Below are 23,260 nucleotides of genomic sequence, written 5' to 3' on the forward strand. Positions count from 1 at the left end.
AATAATGTCATTGGAAATAAGGTCACTGATATACTAGCTAGAGCCCTGGATCAACCTCCTACCAGAATTGTTGGTATCAATCAGTCATCTCTTAGGGAGAAGTTATCTGCCCATTACATAGACAAATGACAGACACTTTGGTGGAACCATGACTTTTACCGTCAAAGTTGTGCAATGGTTCCAAGATATTGACTTGGGACGTGGAAGTATCTCCAATATTTTTGAAAAGGAAACTGAACTCCTCGGTTCAGTTTACCACTGGACATTGTCTCCTATGCCAAACGACACTACCCCCTTATGAACCATAAAGTTACCCGCTATGTCCTGGGTGTGGTTTAAGAAATGAAGAACCACTTCCTCTGGTTAATGAATGTCCTAAATTTATAATTGAGGGAACATAGTTTTAGGCCAATTGTCGACCTATTCAATAACATTCCGTCATCAACCTCTGGGATGGTGGCTGGCAATACAACATCTCTAGAGCACGTTCAGGATGGACTTTAGTAAAAGACCTAATTTGGCAAACTATGGCAGGGCACCACAAATTAAAATTATTTTTACATCTGCCCATTCTGATTATTCAATAATAAAAATAGTGTCGGTTACGGTCAGACTGACCATCTCGATTTTTTGTCAGCAGAACTAATTCGGTGCTCTAAAGAAATCTCATTACAAATTTGGTCTGGGTGGGAACCCAAAACTTGGTGTAGTATGACTTAATTACGAAAACCCAATTGTTATAGAGTCAAGAACAGACAACTCTAAACACATTTGTGTTATCTTTAAATGCTATATTCAGCTACATTTTTTATTCAATATGTCCTGCTTCACTAGATATAATACTTTACATACCCTTTGCGAAACAAATTAGGATGTATTGATGATGAAGACCGAGCCCATAGCGTACCACGCCATCTTGCTCGGCGTGAATCCAAATTTGGATGTGGTGTGTGGCTGAAACTCTTCTCCAAGACGCCCAATACTGTAAATTCGAGGGAGGTTGAGGTAAGGAATGTTAGGGGGCACATGGAGACAGGCCAGAAGTCAGCCATATTGTTACTGCCGAAGTTGTAGTTCTTTCTAGGCTGTATGTGGCTGTAATTTACTCATTGATGTTGTAGACAGTCTGGACCGAGCTGCCAATAGTTTTTACAACCTTTTGTGCTCTGACACGTGTGCAGAAGAGATCACACAGGCATTGCCTTTTTGGTTGTTGTTTCTACTGTTTTATTCTTAGAGACATAGGATTTAAAAAAAAACTTGTTTATTTTTGTTTCAGGTCTAGTATGGATGTGTAAGGAAGCCTTGATATTCAAAACAACGAAGGATAAAATAGTAATTAAATGCTCATACAAGTTTTGAGTCCCCACTCTGAAAATGAATAGTTTACAACGGTCTGTTGTGTTTCAAAATATTGAAATTTTGAACAAATTCTTCTCATCTATGAAATTATTATTAAAAAATTGATCGTATAAAAGAAAATGCGTTTTGGATTATACGCTATATTTTTATCGTGGACATCTAATAACCTCAACCTGAGTTTGCTTCTCAAACGTATGACCAACGTCTGAGTCGGATATAAACAACGTTCCTTGGAATCAGCTTTGCGAAATGATGATGTCACCATAGATATGAACAAATGAGGTCATCATTAATCTACCTTGGCTATCACTATGTCAACAATAGGTAAAGTATAACAAAATCCATTAATTTTAATGGATTTAAAAAACGGTAAAAAAATCCATTATTTTTAATGGTTAAAAAAAATCCATTAATTTTTATATCCTTGGCAATTCAAACAGTGCTTACAAGATGGTCACTCTTGAGCCTTCCACTACTTAATGCACATTTTCGACAAATTGTAATTCCTGTCTATATCATTGCTAGATAAGGAGTGGGGCTCCCTTTCATTTCCTTCATCTCACAGCTAAATTAATGAATTGTCATGGCAGTTGAGATTCTTACCTCCAACACATTCTTCAAATTGTCATTTTTCAATTTTTTTAATACCGGTATTTAATATGAATTGAATGTCTGAGCCTAACTGTTTCTTGCAGTTCTTCAACAGAGGGAGTGCGAGTCGACAGAAGATAGATCATCCAATGTATAATGCAATAACCAGTGACTGGGATCATGAAAGACGGAGAGTAAGAATGAAGGTTCCTTCGAGAGTAATAAATGCAAGTCCCGTGTTTGAATGATGATCAACATCGGTGTAGTTTCTGGCTATATCTTGGTTATAACCAGAGTCGGATTTGTGTTCATTTCCTTCCTCTAAAGCCTACTTACAGCTGATCCATTTACACGTCATGGCAGCTAAGATACTCCTCTCCAAAAAATTCTTCTTTTTCTTTTACTTATCAGTTGTCATTATCATTTAATTCCTGAGTAGTGAACATCCTTTCCTACAACTTGCTTGAATATTCGTGTGTGGTCATAAGAGATACAGGTAACTTTGAGTACTTGTTGCGGAGTTATAATTGTAAGTCCTTGTTGGAGTCCGAATAGAATTGAGGATTGCCATTAGGGCCCTACTCCCCCTCGTAACAGATCATGCTTGTTGTTGATCCAAATAAACGTACTGACAGCAACACAGCTCTCCTCTAAAACATTCTTAAAATTGTCAAGATGTCCATGTTGATTTTCGGGTTATTTTTTTAAACGTACATGGGATTTTCATCAATAGTCCCAACTCAGTTATGACACTTGAATCACAAATTAAAAGCTGGGGTGCGTTTCAACTCAACACTTGATAATTGGAGGTATGACTGTGCATATGTCATGGGTGGCAATTTTCTTTTCTTTATTTAATTATACGTAGATTGATTCTTTCTCACACTTTTTGTAATTTCATTATCACTTTGTTTTTTTCCTCATTTTTTCCCTTTCTACGAAGTGTAATATATGTATGTATATTTGATTAATTTTCTTGAAACTAACGTTTCCCTATTTATTTCAAACATACGGCATTACGTCATATTCCAAATAGTGGTATCTGACTTCCTCTCCCTAATTTTCACTTCTTCCTTTGTTCATGTCATGGAAGGAGGTGTTAGAACAATATTGACAGCTTCATTATCAAATTCAACATAATATTTATACTAGACAGCTGTATATTTTATTAATTATGTTTGTTTCCTATGATTCACACAACTTCCATTTGTGTTTGTTATAAAATAAACTATTTTCTAAAACGTGTTCTGGAGTCTCTAACGACGACAGTATGAACCTGAAACGTGCCATCATTTTGCTTCATTTGGAAGGGAAGAGCTTTAGGGACTTTACCAGGTCATTGAAGGTCAATCAACGTGTCTACCTGGGCATGTCACAGTCCCAAGTACTTCCTGGATCCAGAAACAGCACTGGGAAGGATGTTATTGCTTACAGCCGAACGGAGAACATTCACAAACTACAAAGGCTGAACAAGAGTAGTGCCAAACAACATTCAAACACTTTTGTAGCCCCTTCTTCAACAGATCTCAACAAAATGGACTTCTCCATATAGTCAAATCTAGAGAAGGAGGTTAGTGTGACTTCCTACCTCAGCGACGACGACTTCAAGATCGCAATAGTGTCTGCATGGAGCAATGTGTTGTAGGATACCATCCGCAATGCGTGTAAAGTGGTTCTGACATGTATGAGAGCTTTAGTTGCCACCCATGGGCCCCATGAGGAATGAACTGGCTCTCACTTTAAAGGAACTTTCATCCTGATTAAAAGAGTATAAAAAGATGTTTCGAGAAATAAATATTTGTGTCTTTTCTTGAATGTTAAAGTTGTTTTTAGACTTATGGGTCTACTGCTACGACGCATAAAATACCAACGGATACTACTGTACGACACATGGCATAAAAAACATATGAAGAAATAAATAGAGCAGGAGTGTAGCAACTACCTTGCTCTGAAATGATCTTATATAGAGTCTTATCCTTGTAATTAAGATCAGGGTTCACCAAACTATGGACCACGACGTTGGTTCATCCACTCCGCTGGTGGTACTAGAGTTTCCTTGGTAAAACGAATGGAACACAAAAGTCTGTTATAAAATTAAACTTTGAGTACCATTTTTAGAATGCTAGAAGATTTTAATTTATTAATTCCTTAGTATGTATTTTATGGGCATTATCTTGTAAATAACTACAAAGTATCTTTGTTCCATTCCATACATTTCAAGAAATATTCCTTTTACAGCTGCTTGTCTCATGATGACTTTCTGAAGCAGAAGAACGTTCCCACTGGTATGGTATCAGTGTTTGGAACAACTATTTTTGTTTGCTTCTTGTTTTGTAGAAGATAGTTTTTATTCTTATTTTTTGGTATTGGAAAAAGATTACGCAAAACTATTTAAAGACTTAATTTATCCTTGGTCAACTTTTTTGATGAGGTATTGACAATCAAATTCCAGTTCAAATGCCGATTTATAGTATCCTTTCACCGACCGTCTACACTCTTATTTATAATATATTAGCCAGTGGTCGATGACTAAGCTTTTACGTCTTAATAGTAGTGTTTTGAAGGTGATCTACTGAAAGTAGAATTCACTTTTTTAACCTGTGAATATTATTGTTGGAGTTTGTATTGAAAATCCTAGACAGGTATGAGAACATTATGACTTTTAGAACATCGAATGAACCTGTTCTTTAAAATAGTTTGGTCTGGATCTATCTTATTAAAATTTGGACTGAATCGGTTTCAACTAAAATTTGGTCTAAACTGGTGAACAATATGACTTGTAAAAAAACAAGCTTGTTGTTTCAAAATTTGAGGGGTCTAAATCAATCCAACTCGGAGTAATTTACCCAAAAACCAAAAGTGTCTCGTACACAAAAATTTCGTAGAGACAAACTCCGAGTACTAATAGGATGGATTGATGGAAGCATTGGTATCGTGTGTGTATAATTACAAGAAGTCCATTTTGAAAAATAAGCAAAAAATTTATAAATAATGTCTTGTATCTGTTAGGTTGAAACTTTTCCAACCACCCACATATATCGTGACTGAAAAATATATTCACAAATTAAAAAACCGATCATCTTTTTTTGTACTATCCAAACGTCATTTTGAACAATCCATTCACTGATACATGCCAAAAATGGTTGAAGTACAGAATAGGAACATCTTGTATTTTTACAAAAAAGTCCCAAGCAGGTCCTGAGGAGAGAATTTGTAACTTTTTCTCAGAAGAATTGGAGACCTCTTTTCATTTATTTTACGAATGTATAAGAAATACCCCGATCCTATATATGTTAGAAGAAGAAATCTTTATAAACTTTGAAGTAAGACCAAGCCCCTCGGATGTACTCATTTTAACGTCCTCATGTTATAAGGAGAGGTGGAAGATTGAGGGGTTATCTCCAAAGTACATGGCATAATATACGCCGTGAAGCATAAGAACCAAGAAACCCCTTTCGTGGCTCTGTGATTACGTCTCTTAAGCAGTTATAATCCTCGACTCCCTGCCATTGACAGGAATTATTAACAAGTATTACACAATATGGATACAAAGGGTGTAGCGAAAAAACCTTTACACTTTCAATTTAGAACTTAATCAAGATGTATTTCAGCAAGCAGTTGTAATATGGTATGTAAATAAAATAAAAATATTTAATATGATGTCTTGGCAACCCTAATCATCAATGTAGGCCCGTGGCAGTAATGTTGGCTTCCAGGCAGCCACAGAAGGCCTTGAACCCATTGAAGATGTAGTCCTAAGACATGAGAGTCACGTGTTGGTTGACAGAGTCCTTGAGGTTGTTGATATTTTGGTGTCGGACGATGCGGGCCTTTGACTTAACATGCACCCAAAAAATGAAGTCCAATGGGTTCGCATCTGTTGAGTAGGGAGCCACATTCTCTTTGGCCAAAAAGGCAAGTTGACCTCAAAATACTTCTGGGCCGTTTTGGACGTGGGTACAGGTGTACAATCTTGCTGGGACACTACATTCATGTCCGGATAGTTGGTGTGGACCCAAAGTAATAACTTCTATCCAAGGCCTGTGCGTAGTCAGTCCCTGTCAGCCTGTACCCAACCGGAACTAGAGGAAGGGAATTGCCTAGCCATCTGAGGCCACAAAGCCCATGGACATGACAGATACAGGGTGCTTTGTGGTATTGAAAGTCAGGAGAGCCTCATCAAACTTCTTCAAAGGACAAATACCTATAATTTTGGCAGTTTCGTGTGGGGTACACTGTCCAAGTATTCTTATCACTGAGGATCAAAACCCGACTGGCTATGGTCTTTTTGAGATTATTCAACAGAACCTTGCAATATTGGAAATGGATCTCTTTCATAGCTTGTGTTATGAGGGCCTCTTTACCATCACAAGGCCCTTGCTCCCAGCCTTTTTGATGGTCCTGTTGACGGTTCGGTCTGAAATGCCAAAGTCCTTGTTGTGCTCCCGCATCGACTACAAGCAGTTGGCTTGAGCAGGCTCCGTCAATTCTTTGAAATTCATTTTTCTACCAGACCCAAGCTTTTTGTCTACCGTATCTGACTTCATAACGACATCTACAGTTGGCTTAGAGATCCTCAACTGCTTTACAATTTCTGTTGGTTATTTTTCAGCGTCTAAAAGAGCGTAGACCAAAATTCGTGAGTCACGTATCAGATGGTATTTTATCCGTATACACAAAAACCTTGATTTATATAGCAAACACGAAGTGTAAAGACTTTTTTGCCGCACTTGATAGATTATTTGTACAAACGGCTCGAGAAAAAAAACCCTCTTTGGTATACTGTCTATATTCCGGATTTGGACTGCAACATCGGTCCAATATCACTATTTATATATGAAATTGTGTAATGGAGAGGTTTAGAACAACTTCTTTTATAGGGAAATCTTCATTATCAAAATGATTTATAATTCCATACATTTTCGGTTATATATAGGTATGTAAGTTCTTTTTGTTTTGTTTTGTTTTTTTGCAAATATTGTCTATGGTTTTCGCAAATAAGAGGGGGATATATAAGGCACACACAAAAACAGCATATAAATATAAATAAATAAAGACAAATTCTCATGCAATTTGCAAGTAGACAGAAAAATATGACATGATTAATTTATATTGGAGAAAGAGGACCAAATAATCTAGGGGTCTCTCCACCCACCCCTTTGTCCAGCTAATAAATATGTAATAAACGAAACTTAATTAGGAATTATCACTGTTGTTATTCTTTTTAGTTTGCTAGTCTGGTTAAAAAGTCGATCATTTACATAAATATATTATAATTTGTGTTGGATCAGTCCTGGGACACATGACGACATTAGTCTTTTTTTTTTATCAGTCCAATCTTTTTTAACATTCAACAGTCCTAAGGATGGAATCTTTGTTCCTTTAGTACTACAGTCCTAGCTATATTTATAGCTATTATTGACTCATAGCTAGGATGGGTTAATATAAAAACCAAGAAAATGTAAGCGAAAATAACGAACAATTATAAATATGTTTTATTCCACCAACCTTCCTAATTTAAACTTCAGCTATCTTGTCTTTAGATGAAAGAGATTATGTTGAGGCACTGTAAGGACATAGCTAGTCTCTACGTCATTTCACCTGTTGGAGTTAGCAGAAAGGACCAATAAGGATTGAAGACAGAGTGAAGAACCATTCCTATTATTATTTGAAATCTACGTTCAATAACATTCAATAAAACATAACGAGATCTGCCTTTCTCGATAACCCCACAGCGCACGTAGCTTTGACAGCCCAGAGCCAACTTGTGCGGATCCAGATTTGCCATGGTATCAGTTCTGGTTTTCTTCTCTTAATTTAAATTTTATGGATGGATGGAGTAGCCCATGGAAGAAAATTACAGCTTCCAGCAAGACTGTGCAACAGCCAACCAGGCCATTAAAAGTGTTGGATGTCTTGGCTGCAAAATGTCTTCACTTTTGGAGCCCGGATTTTTGGCCTGCAACCCATGCTATTTTCTATTACAAGGTGGAGAGTCATGAATTAGGCCTTTGCAAAGTACCCTTCGTCTGTAGAGGCCCTTAGAAGTAAATTACCCGTATTATGGTCAAGCTGCTCGAGTTTGCCCTAACTGCTAAAGATTCCTGCGCCGTGTGGCCGAAGCTATCATGAGAAACAGATGTTATCATAAATAATTGAATGCCATTAAATTTAGTTTTCAAGACTTTGAATATTCTGTTACTTCGCTACTGCCATTCATATTTCACTCATGAATAGTGAACTTCATTTCCTATTAAGAATGTACATTCAATTATATTTAAAACCTGATTGGCCATTCGTATGTACTCATAATATACGGAGAGTAACCTTAAGGATTTATTGGGGAGTTGTAATTGTAAGTTTTTGTTGGATACAGAGTAGAATTGGGGATCGAACTCGGAGTAATACTAGCAAATATCATTGTTTACATCCTTTTCTCCTTCCTGTCTTGTCACAGTTGATTGTAGCTGAAACATTCTTTAAATTATCAGGACTGCCATGCTAATTTTCTATTTCTGTTGAACATGTCCTATATACAAACGATTTTCATCACTACATATTAGCGAGCAAGGATAACGATAACTTTCCGTAGTTTTTCCCAGAAGTTAAAAGAATGTGAGATTTGAAGATTCCGCTCATTATATGATTGTTATTTACCGAAGCTGTTATCATTATTCTTAAATTTTTGTATAGATAATATGAATGTTTAAATTAATCACCACTGAAAAAAAGGGAAAGAGTAATTCTGAAGACTTGTTGGGTAGTTAAAAGTGTTTTTTCTTTTTAAGCAGTCGCAGTAGAATAGAAGATCGACATCATTGAATTTCCTGTCTATATCATTCGTAGATATGGAAAGGTGGTTTATGGAATTTACTACCTGAACGTATTCCTACCTATATGATTGTTATTTATCGTGTGTATTTAGGGCATGTTAAAAAAGAAAAGAAAAATACCTTGGTAACCCTGCAAATTTGAAGAATGTTTTGAATGATCAGCTGGGACAAGGGAGGGGAGAGAGAAAGAAATATATAAAGACATTTTATTGGCAAGAATTGATGTCGATCCCCAATTATACTCTGAGTCCAACAAGGACTTACAGTTATAAATCCCCAACAAATTCCATGGGCTACTCTCCGTCTTTATGATCAGACATGAATGTTTCATCAGGTTTTGAATAATATTGAATCTATATACGAAGGGATGTTCACTACTCAAGAATTAAATAATAATGCCACTTACTAAGGAAAAGATCATTCATTCTTCAGATTATGAATTAAAAGAATAAAAATAACGGCCAGCTAATATTTACATACGATTTACATCACTTAATATATGTTGTGGCACTTTGCCTTATCAAGAGAGACACCAACATCCTCTTTGATGCATATTTACATGGTGGACCTAGACAAATAGAAGTCCATGTCTATCTCCGTACAGAGTGGTGATTGTATGGATATATTTAAACCAATAGCTGCTCGCAGATAATTAAATGAAACGTCATTCAGCTGCTTTACTCCAAACATTCTTGAAATTGTTAAAGTGAGTTTTTTTTTTTTTAAACATATGAGAAGAAATAATTATAAAAAAGTCCATCTTCTTATACAAAGAAAGATATATAGACTAGAATTACTCGTATTTTGATCCTTTATTCTAATCTGAGCCCATGAGGGACATATACTAATCGATAAATCGCCAACAAATCCTCATTGTTACTCTTTGTCTTTCATGACCACACGCACGAGTCATTACTTTATGTTTAGATGTTATCTCTTCAATAATTAAAGAATAAGGATAACAGTTTTGGAAAATAAAACACTTTTCAGATTGCCAATTTGAAAATAAAAATCTTGCACGCTTCTAAGTTCATATTTTATACAGTTGTATTCATTCTGTACTTCTTTATATCGTTTTTTATGTTGTATATATCCCCCCTCATCTAGGCCTGTTGTTACTGTTACTATTATTTTATTCATGAAGGCAGGAGGCATATTGTAATGAAAAATATGGCATTTCTAATGTGAATGTTCATAGTTCATTGTTATTTCTTTATTTATACACAGGTCAAATACCCTACTTCAAGTTCCAAGTCTCCTTCCTTCTTATTGGAAAGTTCCTCTTCATTTAATGTGTTGAATTAAGTGGGAAAGGGTCAAGAGAGAAGTGTAATTGGATTAAATCTACAATAATATCTCAGTTTGTGAGAGACTAGTGTCTGTCCTCATTTATTCAGTCCAGTCCAGCCTTAAGACTGGTCCTATCCGTTCTTACAACTCCCGTATCATTCAAGCCAAATAAGTTATATGAAATATTTATTGAGATTATTGCAAATACCTTTCAAAGAATATGATTTTTTCAATGGAATACAAACATATTATATCGTTACTAAATTATATAATTTATTCTATTAAATAATGGGATAATGAAAAAACACCATCATTGACGTCATGAGGGATCGAAATTATCTTCTTTAAGGACCAAAAATGGATCTAAACGGGGCTGCCGTCCTAAATAAGGGCTGTGACGACACTATTTGTGAGCTAATGACTGAGTTTACGAAAAATGTTCAATTTTAGATTGAGTTAATATTTTGAGCTATTTAAAATTAGTTGATGTAGTCAGTCTTCTTCTAAGGCTGAAAGCGTCGGTCCGAGGCGGATCCCCCCACATTTAATCCCAGTTGATTTTTTATTTTTTCTATACTAATTGGGTCACATAATTTACTCCAGAGCCTAGTCCCGGACTACACACATAAATTTAAACATTTTTGAACTGTGAACCAATTTTTTCAGGACACATTCTGCGGATCAGATTGTGAAGCATATATTGTGAGTGTACCAATATTCAAAATTTGGAAATCCACTTATGTAGACATAATTTTAAATAAGACCGATCATTTTTTTTTTTTTTTTTTTTGTGAACAGATATGAACCTAATTTTTCAATGAGACTCTCTATACCAAACTTCTTTAAAATTTCGAATTATTATGATTCAATATAAAGTATAACGCTCTCAAAACCCGTTTAGGGTTTTTATACACAAGTCCAACACTCCAATCTTTCATAAGAGGCTCACATTAAACTAGAACACTACTCTAGAAGTTTTTAAACTTTTACTCTTTTTTTTTATATTATTACTGAAAAAAATGCAAAACTTCAAATAGAGTATTCTGGTCCTCAACATAAAAACAACCTGGAACAAAAATCAATTTATAATTTTACTTCATAAATATACATATTTGAGTCAATTATAGGCCTTCTATTCAAACTTGTGGGGTGAATGTAGATACCCAAGAAGTAAGTTATATTTTCAAACCCTTGTTTGATTTAATAGACTAATATTGGGCCTGATATAATCCCTACTAATTGCATTATTAGAAAAATATTGCTTCTCCGTAAAAATTAATTTTAATCCTCAAAATCAATTGTAATCTAATATCTCAGATAAAGTTTGATTGCAATTATTAATTTTAATGACACAATAATATACACGATCCCTTGTTTTCCAGGCATATTGTGCTTAATGATTTTTTTTTTTTTTGTATTCACAGTCATTTCATTTGAAGGTTAATAGAAATACAATGTTAATCCATCATGTATTTGGGCTTGCTAAAATTTTCAATTTGATGTATCGTACCGACTGCTGGGCAAGACATACAGGTTTTGACAAATCAGGCAACCAATGTTGTTCTTTGACTTCACTATTAAAAAGCGTGGTGTAATTCAAACATCAGTCGTTCACGTGTTTTGATATAACTTTGTTGTCTGTTGAAGTCTGTCTTTTTAATTCCAAATTGAGCCTAATCTATTCTAAGTTTTAAAAAGCTATAGTCAAATTGTTTTATCTTCTAATTTTGATTATTAAAACTAATTATATATGAAATGATTTTTATATAGTATTAGTGATAAATGGAATTCAAGGGTAGCAGCTATATTTTTTGACTTAATAAAGGTATTTCAAGCTCCTAAACTCTTTTTTGAGAAGCATGTTATGAGACTCAATAGTTTATCAGCTAAATTGAATTAAGCTAATGGAAGTTTAATGGCAAGGGTTTACCGATATTTAAGCAAATGTATAAAACAATGCTTCGTATCACTATACAAAATATAATAATATAAAATAACCTTAAATTGACAACGAATCAGTTTCTATTTTTATACCAAATATTAAACATTAAATGACAGATTTTAAATAAATAAAGAACTCACGTCAAAAGATTATTTTTTTACTAAACTGTCTACAGAAACTGCCACACCATCTGCCACTTTTTAAGCCCCTGGAAGATGAGTTCATTCTCAAAGATAGTCTTCGAAGCGGTAAGCCAGTCAAGCTCATCTCAAAAAGGTAATACAATACTTACTAAAAGTTTAATTGGCATTCATGAGTCAAATCAGCCTGAGCAAACTTTAAAAATATCACTAGCCAGATGATGGCCCGGAAGTATTAAGTTATAAAGCTGCGATGACTATCTTTCTGACTGAGCCCACCTTCTGGGCACTTTCGTATGCAGTTTACCTACAGCTGCTTGATACTATAAATAGATCTGCACCTGAGTTCTTTTAATATTAGCCGCCCTTAGTGGCAATAATGGCTTCCAGGTAACGGCGGAAGGTCTGACATACCTACAGATGTAGTCATCTGTCATGGTGTCCCAGTAATGGCTGACAGTGGCATTGAGGCCTCGCTACTTGGATGACGGACACTGCAGGCTCTCTCTTCGACATGCACTCAAAATGTGGGGGATTGGCATCAGGACTGTAGGGGTGGGCCAAAAGCGTCAAGAAAGAGCTCAAAAGACTCATTCAAAAAAGTCTAGCGACGGAGTAGATGGGTGTCTTTCATTGCATGTGTCAAAAAGTGACCCTTTCAACCTCACAAGGCTTTCTCCACTCGCTTTTTTTTATAGCTCTCTGGATAGTCTGGTGTGAAATCCCGAGATCCATAGCATGGACCCTCATGAGCTTGAGAAGGCTGGCCTTAGTTGTTTTCTTTAACTCCTCCGAATCCAATTTAGCCTTTTTGAGAGAGCCCTTCTTCCTCTGCGACGTTTTGGACTTGTTAATTGGGTAAACAGTGTTCCTGGAGACACCCAGCTACTTGCAATGTGCAAATGGAAATGCGTCGATCATGTTCAAGTGTCATTTTCTCGACTTGTATATAAGATAAAGAGCTCAAACTTGTTTCGTTTTGTGACTAATTGTTTGTGCTTTAATAAATCGAAATATGAATTAGTTTCAATGAATCAAACTTCATTGATAACTGAATTAGTAAGTCCTCAGATTTCACTACCCTGTGTACAGTTGGAGAGGTGGTACAAGACTTATTCACTACTCAGTAATTATGATTATTTGTGGACATTTGGTCACCAACCATATATTTATTTATTTACATAAATATATGGTTGTTGTAATATGACATCATACTACCCTTAAGTGTCAGGCTTCCCCTCCGTTTTCATCTTTAAAAAAAAAAATACTCATATATAAACTTGACGTCTTTATAATTCAATTATCATCCCTGTATTTTCCCTCTTCTCTTTTTCTCGCTCTCTGTTTTTTATACTCACTCACTGAGACTTTGTGTAACAGATGGCCACCGGAGTCGTCTCTCTTCCTTCTTTCGTTTTTTATTCATAGTCCTAGTTTAAATTCATATCAACCATTCGTTCCTAGTTTTTTATTATTATGATACTCCTATGATTACTAACATATTCCCCATTACAACTTGCTTTGCTGAATAATGAAATCTCTCATTTTTATTCTTGATTTTTTGGGATAGAGTCATAATTGACGTTCCCGCGCTGTCGTTGTTATTGAGCAAATGAACCAATATCAAAATGGCTGCAATTATTAATAATTCTTGAGATGAACTGAGAAGATATTGTGTTACGACTTCACAGTAGAAAGACGAACGCCTTATATGTATGGCGTATCTACAAACAACTGTTGTGTATTTTATATGTGTCAACGTAAAAATAATCTTGAACAAAAATCAGGGAAAGAAGAAAATCCCAATTGATGTCTTTTTACAAGCCAATATTTCATAGACATTTATCCGTCAATTATGGGCTCTTATTTAAATTACTGGGATACGCTTAGCTATCCAAAAATTTAAAGCATAGGTTAAAACCTTTGTTTCTATATTGATCCCTATATGACCCCTTTCAAAAGGAATGGAGAAATTTATAATTAATTTATTTGTACCATTAATTTTGGCTAGGTATTTTACAAAATGGCGGTTTACGGTGAGAATAAAACCTGCAAGAGGAACGCCCAGAAGTATAAAAGGGTATGGGGATCCCGATAGAAATACTGGATTTTCAATATTAAATAAGAGAAATTAATTAAACGTCGTTGGTATTTAATGTAAATATATTCATAATCCTTCACTCAGTTTAAAAAAATAATAATTAGGTTGCTTCTTTTAATTGTACCATTCTCTGGAAAATAAGTTATCCCAAGATATTCTTGAAAATTACATAATGGGTGTGATGGATATAGCAAAAGAAATAATGGACGTTAAAGAAATTATATATCTAGTAATAAAGAAGATTTACAACTAATTTGTAGATGCGAACGCTATAAATGTTAATCCGACCTTAGCATCTTCAATCTTTATTACTTCCCTATATCAAAGTCTCAGGATTTTTCTTTTTTTTTCTTTTCAAGTAGAGTTATTTCAAGGTAACATCTTTTGCACTTATATACTGTATTCTGTAAATCCTGAAAATTTCATTCAATTCTCTTGATTTTTAAGAACAAAGCGTTGTTCTATTGAAGTATTATATTAGATCGCAGATTTTGGTGTTGGTTATAACATAAACATTAGTGGAAAAGAGATGAAATTCCGCTATAATAAACTGGTCATAACTTCTTTAATATTGAAGCTGGAGACAGGCTTTTGCAATCAAAATATATTCTTTACCATTAGAAAAAATAGATTTAAAAGGAAAATATTAGCTATGAGTTTTTTTTGTCAGATACCCACAATTTGCAGCACACCTCAATGATTCACCAGAATAATTTTTTTTTATAGAAATTCAAGATAATTATTTGAAAAATACAAATGTGGTTAATCTAGGGCAATATTCTGAAAACCCGTTCTAGCTTTCTTTTGTGTTGACAAGCCATATAGACATATATAAGCTTAGGTATTAATAAAATATATAAATTCATTATTAGTATTTTTATAGATCACACCACGTGTCAACACAAAAAAAATAATCCTGAACAAAAATAAAAACAGTTACAAAATTATAATTTAAACTTTTTTATTTTATATATATATATTCCAATATTTCAGTCAATAAGAGGCTTATTAGTTAAATTACTGGGATACTGGGATACAATATACATCAGTGTGTCCCTTCAAAAACTTTGTTTTACTTTGATATATCTTACTTTTCTATTTTGTCTACATTATAAAATATTGATGCGCCGTTACATTTACTGTATCACACAGCCTTTCCCCTGGAATGAAATAGAAAAAAGACTCCAAAATCAGCTGATAGCTAGTGAATTGATCTCAACTTTGGAGTTATTACAGAGGGGAACACTCATTTTGTACAAAAAAACGCCAAAAACGAATTAATCTTTGAGCGCAGAATCCAAAACGGATCTCAGTTTTTCTACTAATCATTTGAATTCTGTAAAATCTGGGACGTTACTCGTTATTCGGGACAAACTCAACTTTTACTCTTAAAATAGTTCCCAAATTAAAAGTAGAATGAATAAAACTTATGTAAAAGTATTTTTAATGAATTTTTAGTGTTTTTATTGATTCCATGTCTTGTTCTAAACTCCATATATTTCCCATTTTAGACTGAAAATGATGAAAATCGACACTCTTCTTTAGATGCTTATAACTTATTCATAATACATAGTACTGAAGAGTATCATAGTTTATATTATAGTAAAATATTCAATGTATAATTGAAAAAAAAGAAGATACCTTTAAAAATATGCATTTCCAAGGATTTTTGTTCCATTTTGTACTTTTTAAGTGCCCCCATTTTGAAAAATTAAAATTCTCTGCTCATCGTGAATAGAACGGTTCATTATTTAGATCCTGCTATCTCATTCACAAGGAAGGAGACCAGTTGACTCCCTTATGAGGTCTGGTAGTTTTTCTCAGATTAATTCTCCTCCTTTCGCACCTTTTGGAATTCGGAATCCGGAATCGAACATCTCTTGATATGGATGGTCAAGTTAGAAGCATTTTCTTTTCATTGTCTCTATCTTCTTTTTAGGAGGTATGACGTCATGAAATTGGCATCCCTTGCCTACAACATTCAATTGTATTAAAATTCTGAATGAACATTCGTATGCATACATTAAAGATTGCATCCTTGATGATTGGCTGCAGAGATATCATTACTGATAATTGAATTTGTTGGACTCAGAGGAGAATGGAGGATTCATATCGGAGTAACTGTTTCTTTGTTTCTCCCTCGTCACAAGGGCTTGTAAACGATCCAAGGCAGGGGTACGCAGCCTTTGAGAACTGGAGTCCCAACTTCAACATGTCCAATCCAGGAGCGTGCCACTATGAACAATAATGGTAAAAAGACAAAGTAAATACGGGAATATGTTCTAATTTGCGCGTGCCGGTGAATATGCCTTCGTAAGACAGCTGTGAGTTGTGTGGCAAGCTATTCTTCTTCAAAATATTCTTTAAATTTTCAGGGTTACTGTATTGATTTTCTGTTTGTTTTTTCATGCTCAAAATGTTCTTGATTCGTATCCTTGTGCATCTATCATACATGTATAGACAATTTATGAATATAAACTTTGCATTTTTTAATTCTAAAACCTTAAGAGGTTTTGTGATTTAAAATATCCTCTTTAAAATAATCTCTCTTCCCAAAAAAGAAATGTAGAAATATTTTAAATCACGTGAACTATTTTTTTTTTTTTTTGTAAGGGAGCTTAGCTTTGAAGAGTATAATGCTTAAAGTTCGGGGGAAAAATGGCCTGTAAGCTAGTGATGAGACAATTCCATAAAAAACTCCAATTCCGATTTGATTCGTGTAAAAATTCCCAATTCTTTAATATTATAAATAATAGTTAAAAAATACTATTTTGCTATCAAGGGTGTCCACATGATTATATTGTAGTAGGCATACGCTTGATTTTTGGAAATAAACAAAACAAAAAAAAAATTTTTTTTTTTTTAAATATTTAAAAAATCAATTTTTGTAGGAAAAAAATTTAAAATATTAAATTTTTTAAAAAGTTTTTCAAATGTTCAATTTTTTTAAAAAGTATTTCAAATAGACAATTTGATATTTAAAACCATTAATAAAAAATTAACTTTTTTAAAAATTAAACTTCTAATATAAAATTTAAAAAAATAAATATATTAGAGAAGAGAAATTGAGAAAATTGAAATTTTTGTAAAAAAAAAAAAAATGGAATTACATTTTAGATATTAAATTTTTTAGTAATAATCAAAATCTCTATATTTTTTTAATTGCAAATTAAATACTATTTTCCTGATTCTGATTAATCGTCCCATCACTTAGTACAAGCAAGAGGGATTTGCTCTCCACCTTGAGAAAATGAAAATAAAAACGTTGATTTGATATTAACACAATACTCGAAGTTACTCATATCATTATTATGTTGTGGAAGGGTTACAAATATATAAAAAGTGCATTTGAATACACTTTGAGTGAGATATATTCAAATGTTAACATCTTGTCAGTCAGTCACTACTCACTTTGATTTTATTTTCTTGTTGGAGTAGTTCACGAATAACTTTTTATGATAGGGAACACATACACACAAAAAAAAAATAACTTTGCCTATGTACAAAAAAAATCCTGGAAAATTTGTGAATATTTTATGAGACTTTTTCGGTGACATTCCTCGACACATTTACATATATTAGGATATATGTGCGTATTTTATGTACAAGTTTATAAAAGTTATTTAGTAAAAGTGGGTCAATGCACTGCTGATTCAGTCAATATGGACTTTTAAAATCCAAAGACTATGTTATTTTTAAGATATTTTGATGCAGGGAAAATATTTTAGAATATTTACAGGATACAATTTAAGCATCAGTACAGTAAAATTTCTCAAAACTAATCGAATAATAATATTTTATTCTTACATGAAAGGGTCCATATTGAAGCCAATCAGTCAAACCAAGCACCTTCTACTTTGACCACAACCTCATACCTGGTTCTAGTCTTTATGAGGAACTTATTATCCATTTTGGCCACTCCCTTGAGTGTATCCGTGTATTGAACTCTCTATTCGAGACTGAACAGAGAGTGTAGTCCCAAGGGGTTCAGATCCGGGTAGCTGGAAGCCCATATTACTTTTTGGGCAAAACATTATGGTACTAAAAATGTTGGTTTATCCCGAAAAAATCCAGTTTCAATGTCCCGATTGGGACAGAATGTATCCATTTAAAAAATATAGTATGACACCAGGTATCTGTGCCTTAATTTAAGCTATCAAGCATTCTTATCTATGGACTCTCTCTCTCTCTCCAAGACACCTCCGCACATAGCAGTCCAAGAGATTCAGAGCTAGGTAGCTTGAGGGCTACATTTCCTTGCCCGAATACATAAAGGTCTTAAAAATGTTTTTTTTCTCCATATTACCGAATTTGGACAAACCGCACCAATTTGTAAATTCTAGTATGACACCGAATCTTTTAACATCAAGTTGACCTCTCTTGCATAATTATCTATAGAGTCCACAATAATGGTTTTACGGTGTTTCTAATTGGAAGACATCACAAGGATTTTGTAAGCTCAATCTGATGAGCACATATCACAAACATATAGCCAAGGGTTGCACAAATATTGAGGTCTAAACTAGTCGTGGATTTAAAACCCCCCACCTATTAGATTTTCTATAGATTATTTTTTAAAGTCAGTTCAGATTAATAATGGAAACAAACCGCAATTTACCAAAATTTCTCCTTGGTAGGAATGTTCACAGCTAAGTATGAAAGACCCAAGTCAATCATAATACATAACCGCTGTTACTTGAACGCGGTAAGGGAAACTGTTTACACATTTGAAGATCCAAATTCTTCTCGAAGTAACTTATTCCATCTTCCGATGAGAAGGAATAACTTAAGACAATTATTGGATGGGCGGATAATGATATCAAATCTTTCTTATTATGGAAAATCCCCAAAGATATTATCAACCTCTTCATCCTATAGTCAAAGAAATGTCTTCTACTAATTATGAATACGGCGGAATATTCAGACTCTTCGTTGATAACGAATTACATTGAAAATGTTGTTGAACAAATTATAATCTATGATCATCAACCAAATATAATATTGAATATCATTGGAGATTAAATACTAGCTATGATTGGTCCCTATTTGTTATAAGAGTTTGGGAAATACACAGTTAAAAGGTTATATTTAATGGGAATTGGATAATCGGATGTTTCTTCTGGAATCGGAATATACATCGGGAACATAATGTTTAATTTGCGATTCTGATGCTGATTTATTTCTTGTATTATTGAACTATTTATTGCTATTATCAGCTATTAAAAATAAATACCACTCATTGCTCCCCTCCACCAAATTAAGGAATTTTTGTATTTTACAAGAAAAATTAAAATATTGTTTTTTTTTCATGAAATTTAATACTTGAAGTTTAATTTAACTTTTTAAATTTAAAAACATACTAAAATTAACAATTTTTCTTTTCCAAAAAATTTAATTATATATGAATAACTATGAGCTTTTAAAATATGTTTTCCTATAAAATTTAGTATTTCATTTTTTTTCAAAAATTTTAAATTACAAAGTTATTTATTTATTTTTATTTGTTTTAAATAATTTTATACAAGAAATTTAATATTTGACCAACAAAACGTCGATTAGACGTCGAATAGATATCACGTTGACCAGACGAAACGTCGACTGACAGAAGGTCTACCGTAGAATATAAAATAAAGGACTACTCCAAATGGTGTAGCAATATATCCCATTAAGATATTTCCCTCCTGAAACATAACCCGGTTGCACCATTTCTATATAAACTACCATTAAGGGACCCTTCCAATCCCCTTATACATGTAAGGGGTCGTTTTCAGTCACTACCGTGTCCCAAAATGGGATGAAACCCACCGCCACTATTTAAGCAACCACTAAGAGCCCCTCACAACTTTTATATACCCCCAAATGTTTGAGCTGTTATCGGGTACGGCTTGGCCCTAAAATAGCATGAACTCCCTGTCACTATTTAAATTTACCCCACCTCTATCTACATCCTGATAGGTCCCCAAAATTTGAGACTGTTTCTGGTTTCATCTCATTTTGAGGCCCGGAAGTACCCAAAATAGCCTCAAATCTTGAGGTTTAAATGGGAGTTTGTGAGGGCTCCTTACTGTTAGTTTTATGTAGGGGCGGTATGGTAAAAAACTGGGGCTGGATATGTCTGGAGGTAAATGTCGTAGAAACAGTTTTTCATATTTTGAAATGTCATACTTTCCGGTCTAAGCTTTGTCCATTCGACATTTTAGTCACTTTTATTATTTCAAATTTTATATAAAGTACTTCCCTTCTTTTTCACTTTTAAAAAAATATGAGTTGACCCATGATTGAGACTTTATTCATTTTTTACAGTATATATTTTCTCTGAATGATACACCAACATTTTTTTGTACTATACTTTATTCATTATACAATACACCCAGTGTTTTCTTTTTATACTTACATTAATTATTTTTCACCCACTAGATGGCTCTTAAGTTGAATCAATGTTACATTGTACAGACTTTTTCATGATGATTAGCTAGATTATTCGTAAAAGAACAAAAAATTTAATAAATACTCAAATTATATCCAGTGCTCATATAATAATATACATTAATTTCCTTAATGGAACAGTCGTTTAGATTGAAAGGCACAAGAGTTTACCAGGAGTGAAACATTGTTTTGTAAACAAAATAAAGGCGTTTTGTGAGTTTTTTGCTTTTGGCAATAATTATTAGCATAGTTAGAGCTATCCGATTTAGATGGTTCGGAACGGTTTTGTAGCTAATTTTCAGTTCCTGAGCCATGGAATAAGTTCTCACATGCCGGTCCAACTTGACTATTTACATTAATTTATCAACGTTTTGGAGGTCCATCAGGAACCACCGTTTTGCATTTGCATTTAATACTGTTTTGGGTACGCTATTTCACCTTGGTCGTAGTGATACAAAAGAATGTATCCAATTATTTTTTTCGGAACAGTAACACACAACTGGCTCTATCAAACAAAAAACTGTAAATGAACTTTTTATTTAGTGTATGCTTAACCTTTAAGAATGAATAAAGGTTTTTCTTAAGGTAATGTATTAATAGTGAGATATAGCTTACTACAGACATAGAGCAAGAACCCCCAAAACTTTTTACTTAACCTAATAAGTTTCCCTGCAAAATCTATCTATGGCTAACATGTAATTGAATTGAAGACATCTTACATCAAATTCAATATTGTATTTATGTATAAATATAAAAAAAAAAATTAGAGAATATCTTTTTTATTCAATGAAATAGCTATCAATTTTGTGAAGATGATTCCATAATATTCACTTCACACTGTATGTGCTCAGTGTTTTTCAATATTTTTCCATGAAACTTGTTCCAGTTGATAAGTATTTTCATTTATGTACATAGGATCACTCGTCAACTTGAGGAATTAATAGATTAAGATATTTAGATGCTACAGAATATAGCCCCATTCTAATTTAATACAACACTTGTACATATAATAATATTCATTGGATGGCTCAAAGGGGATAGAATGAGATGATATCAAATAAAAGGTCAAAAATGAGGGTAAATAAATGGGGTCATATTAATTAAGAGAAAGGTAAGGGAGGGGGGATTGGATAATCAAAAATATTAATAATAATTACTAGAATACACGATTATTTATCACAAATTTCTGTATTTTTCAATACTGTTCACATAAACCATTGAGTAGACGACAAACCAATCATAATTTAATCTAAAAAAAACCTTCTTAAAAATATTACAAGATGCGTAATGGAATTTTCCGCCTCCACTTTTAACAATTAAGCTTTTCATATATTTTTTTTTTGTCAAAATTCGATACATTTTTTAACAATTATTTCTGAGAGGCTTACAACAAAATACATGGAAGATTTTGTTGGTTCGCTCAAAGAGGGTTGAAGTATATTGACTAGATTTTGTATCATTTTAAAACAAATTACTAAAATTTTACTATTGTGTGGCACATTTTAAAAGGCCCAGAGCTATAATACTCATAAATACATATTGCCCATGTAATTTGAATAGATCAAAAGGAAATGATAGTATTCATTAATTGTTGGTAATTTGAATTAACAACTTTATAATTAAAATAAGGATTTCAAAAAGAAACAAAAATGGTACAATTTGCTTCTACAAGTTGTAATTTGTACAAACAGCGTAATTAATACATAAAATGACGACTCAGTGTTGTAAATCTTACATACTTATGAGTGGGTGAGCTTGTATTGGTTGGCAATTTGAATATGACATCAATTTAAAAGTGGCCATGTCCTTAGATACGTAGAGGGAGTAATGTTTACTCCCTTAATCACAGAGCTTCCCCCAAGTATTGGCATGGCAGCTACAAGCTACTTGTGGTCAAACATTGTCATTGTTAACATGTTAACTTTCGGTTTTTCATAAATTTAGGAGATATAAGTCCCTGTTGTACTCCCGAGAAGAAATTAAGGATTAAAAAAAATGGAGTAACACATACCTTTGTTGTTACTTGACTGATACTTATATTTCTCGCAGCTAATGCCTTGAAACGTCATAATAGCTAAGCTATTTTTTCCTAATACAATCCTTCAAATTGTATGGGTTAACATGTGTATGAATTTCTTAATTTATGGAGTTAAAGGACAAAGAGTCGAATGAAGGATCAACATCAAAGTAGATCATGCATTGCTTGATAGGGAGTGGACCTTGTGTTTATTTCCTTTCTCGAAAAGCGGCTCGAAACGAACGTTATGATATGTGAAATTGCATGTATCTAAAACATTTTTTCCCTTTTTCAGGGTTACGATTTTAATTCTAGGTTTCTTTTTTTTGTGTACACCAAAAAAGCATACGGTTTATATCCTTAATAATTAGTGTAAATACTCGTTGGGACTCGGAGTAAACTTGAGGAAATCGTTGTTATTTCTGCAAAATTTCCTTGCTATAGACCGGAATAGGATTTCTATTTATTTGATTCATGTCACAGCTCCTCGCAGGCAAAGCTATGAAACATCGTGAGAGCTAAACTGCTCTATCCTAAAATATTCTTCGAATTCTATGG

This window comes from Lepeophtheirus salmonis, chromosome 9, assembly GCF_016086655.4.
Source record: "Lepeophtheirus salmonis chromosome 9, UVic_Lsal_1.4, whole genome shotgun sequence".
NCBI classification, from domain to species: domain Eukaryota; kingdom Metazoa; phylum Arthropoda; class Copepoda; order Siphonostomatoida; family Caligidae; genus Lepeophtheirus; species Lepeophtheirus salmonis.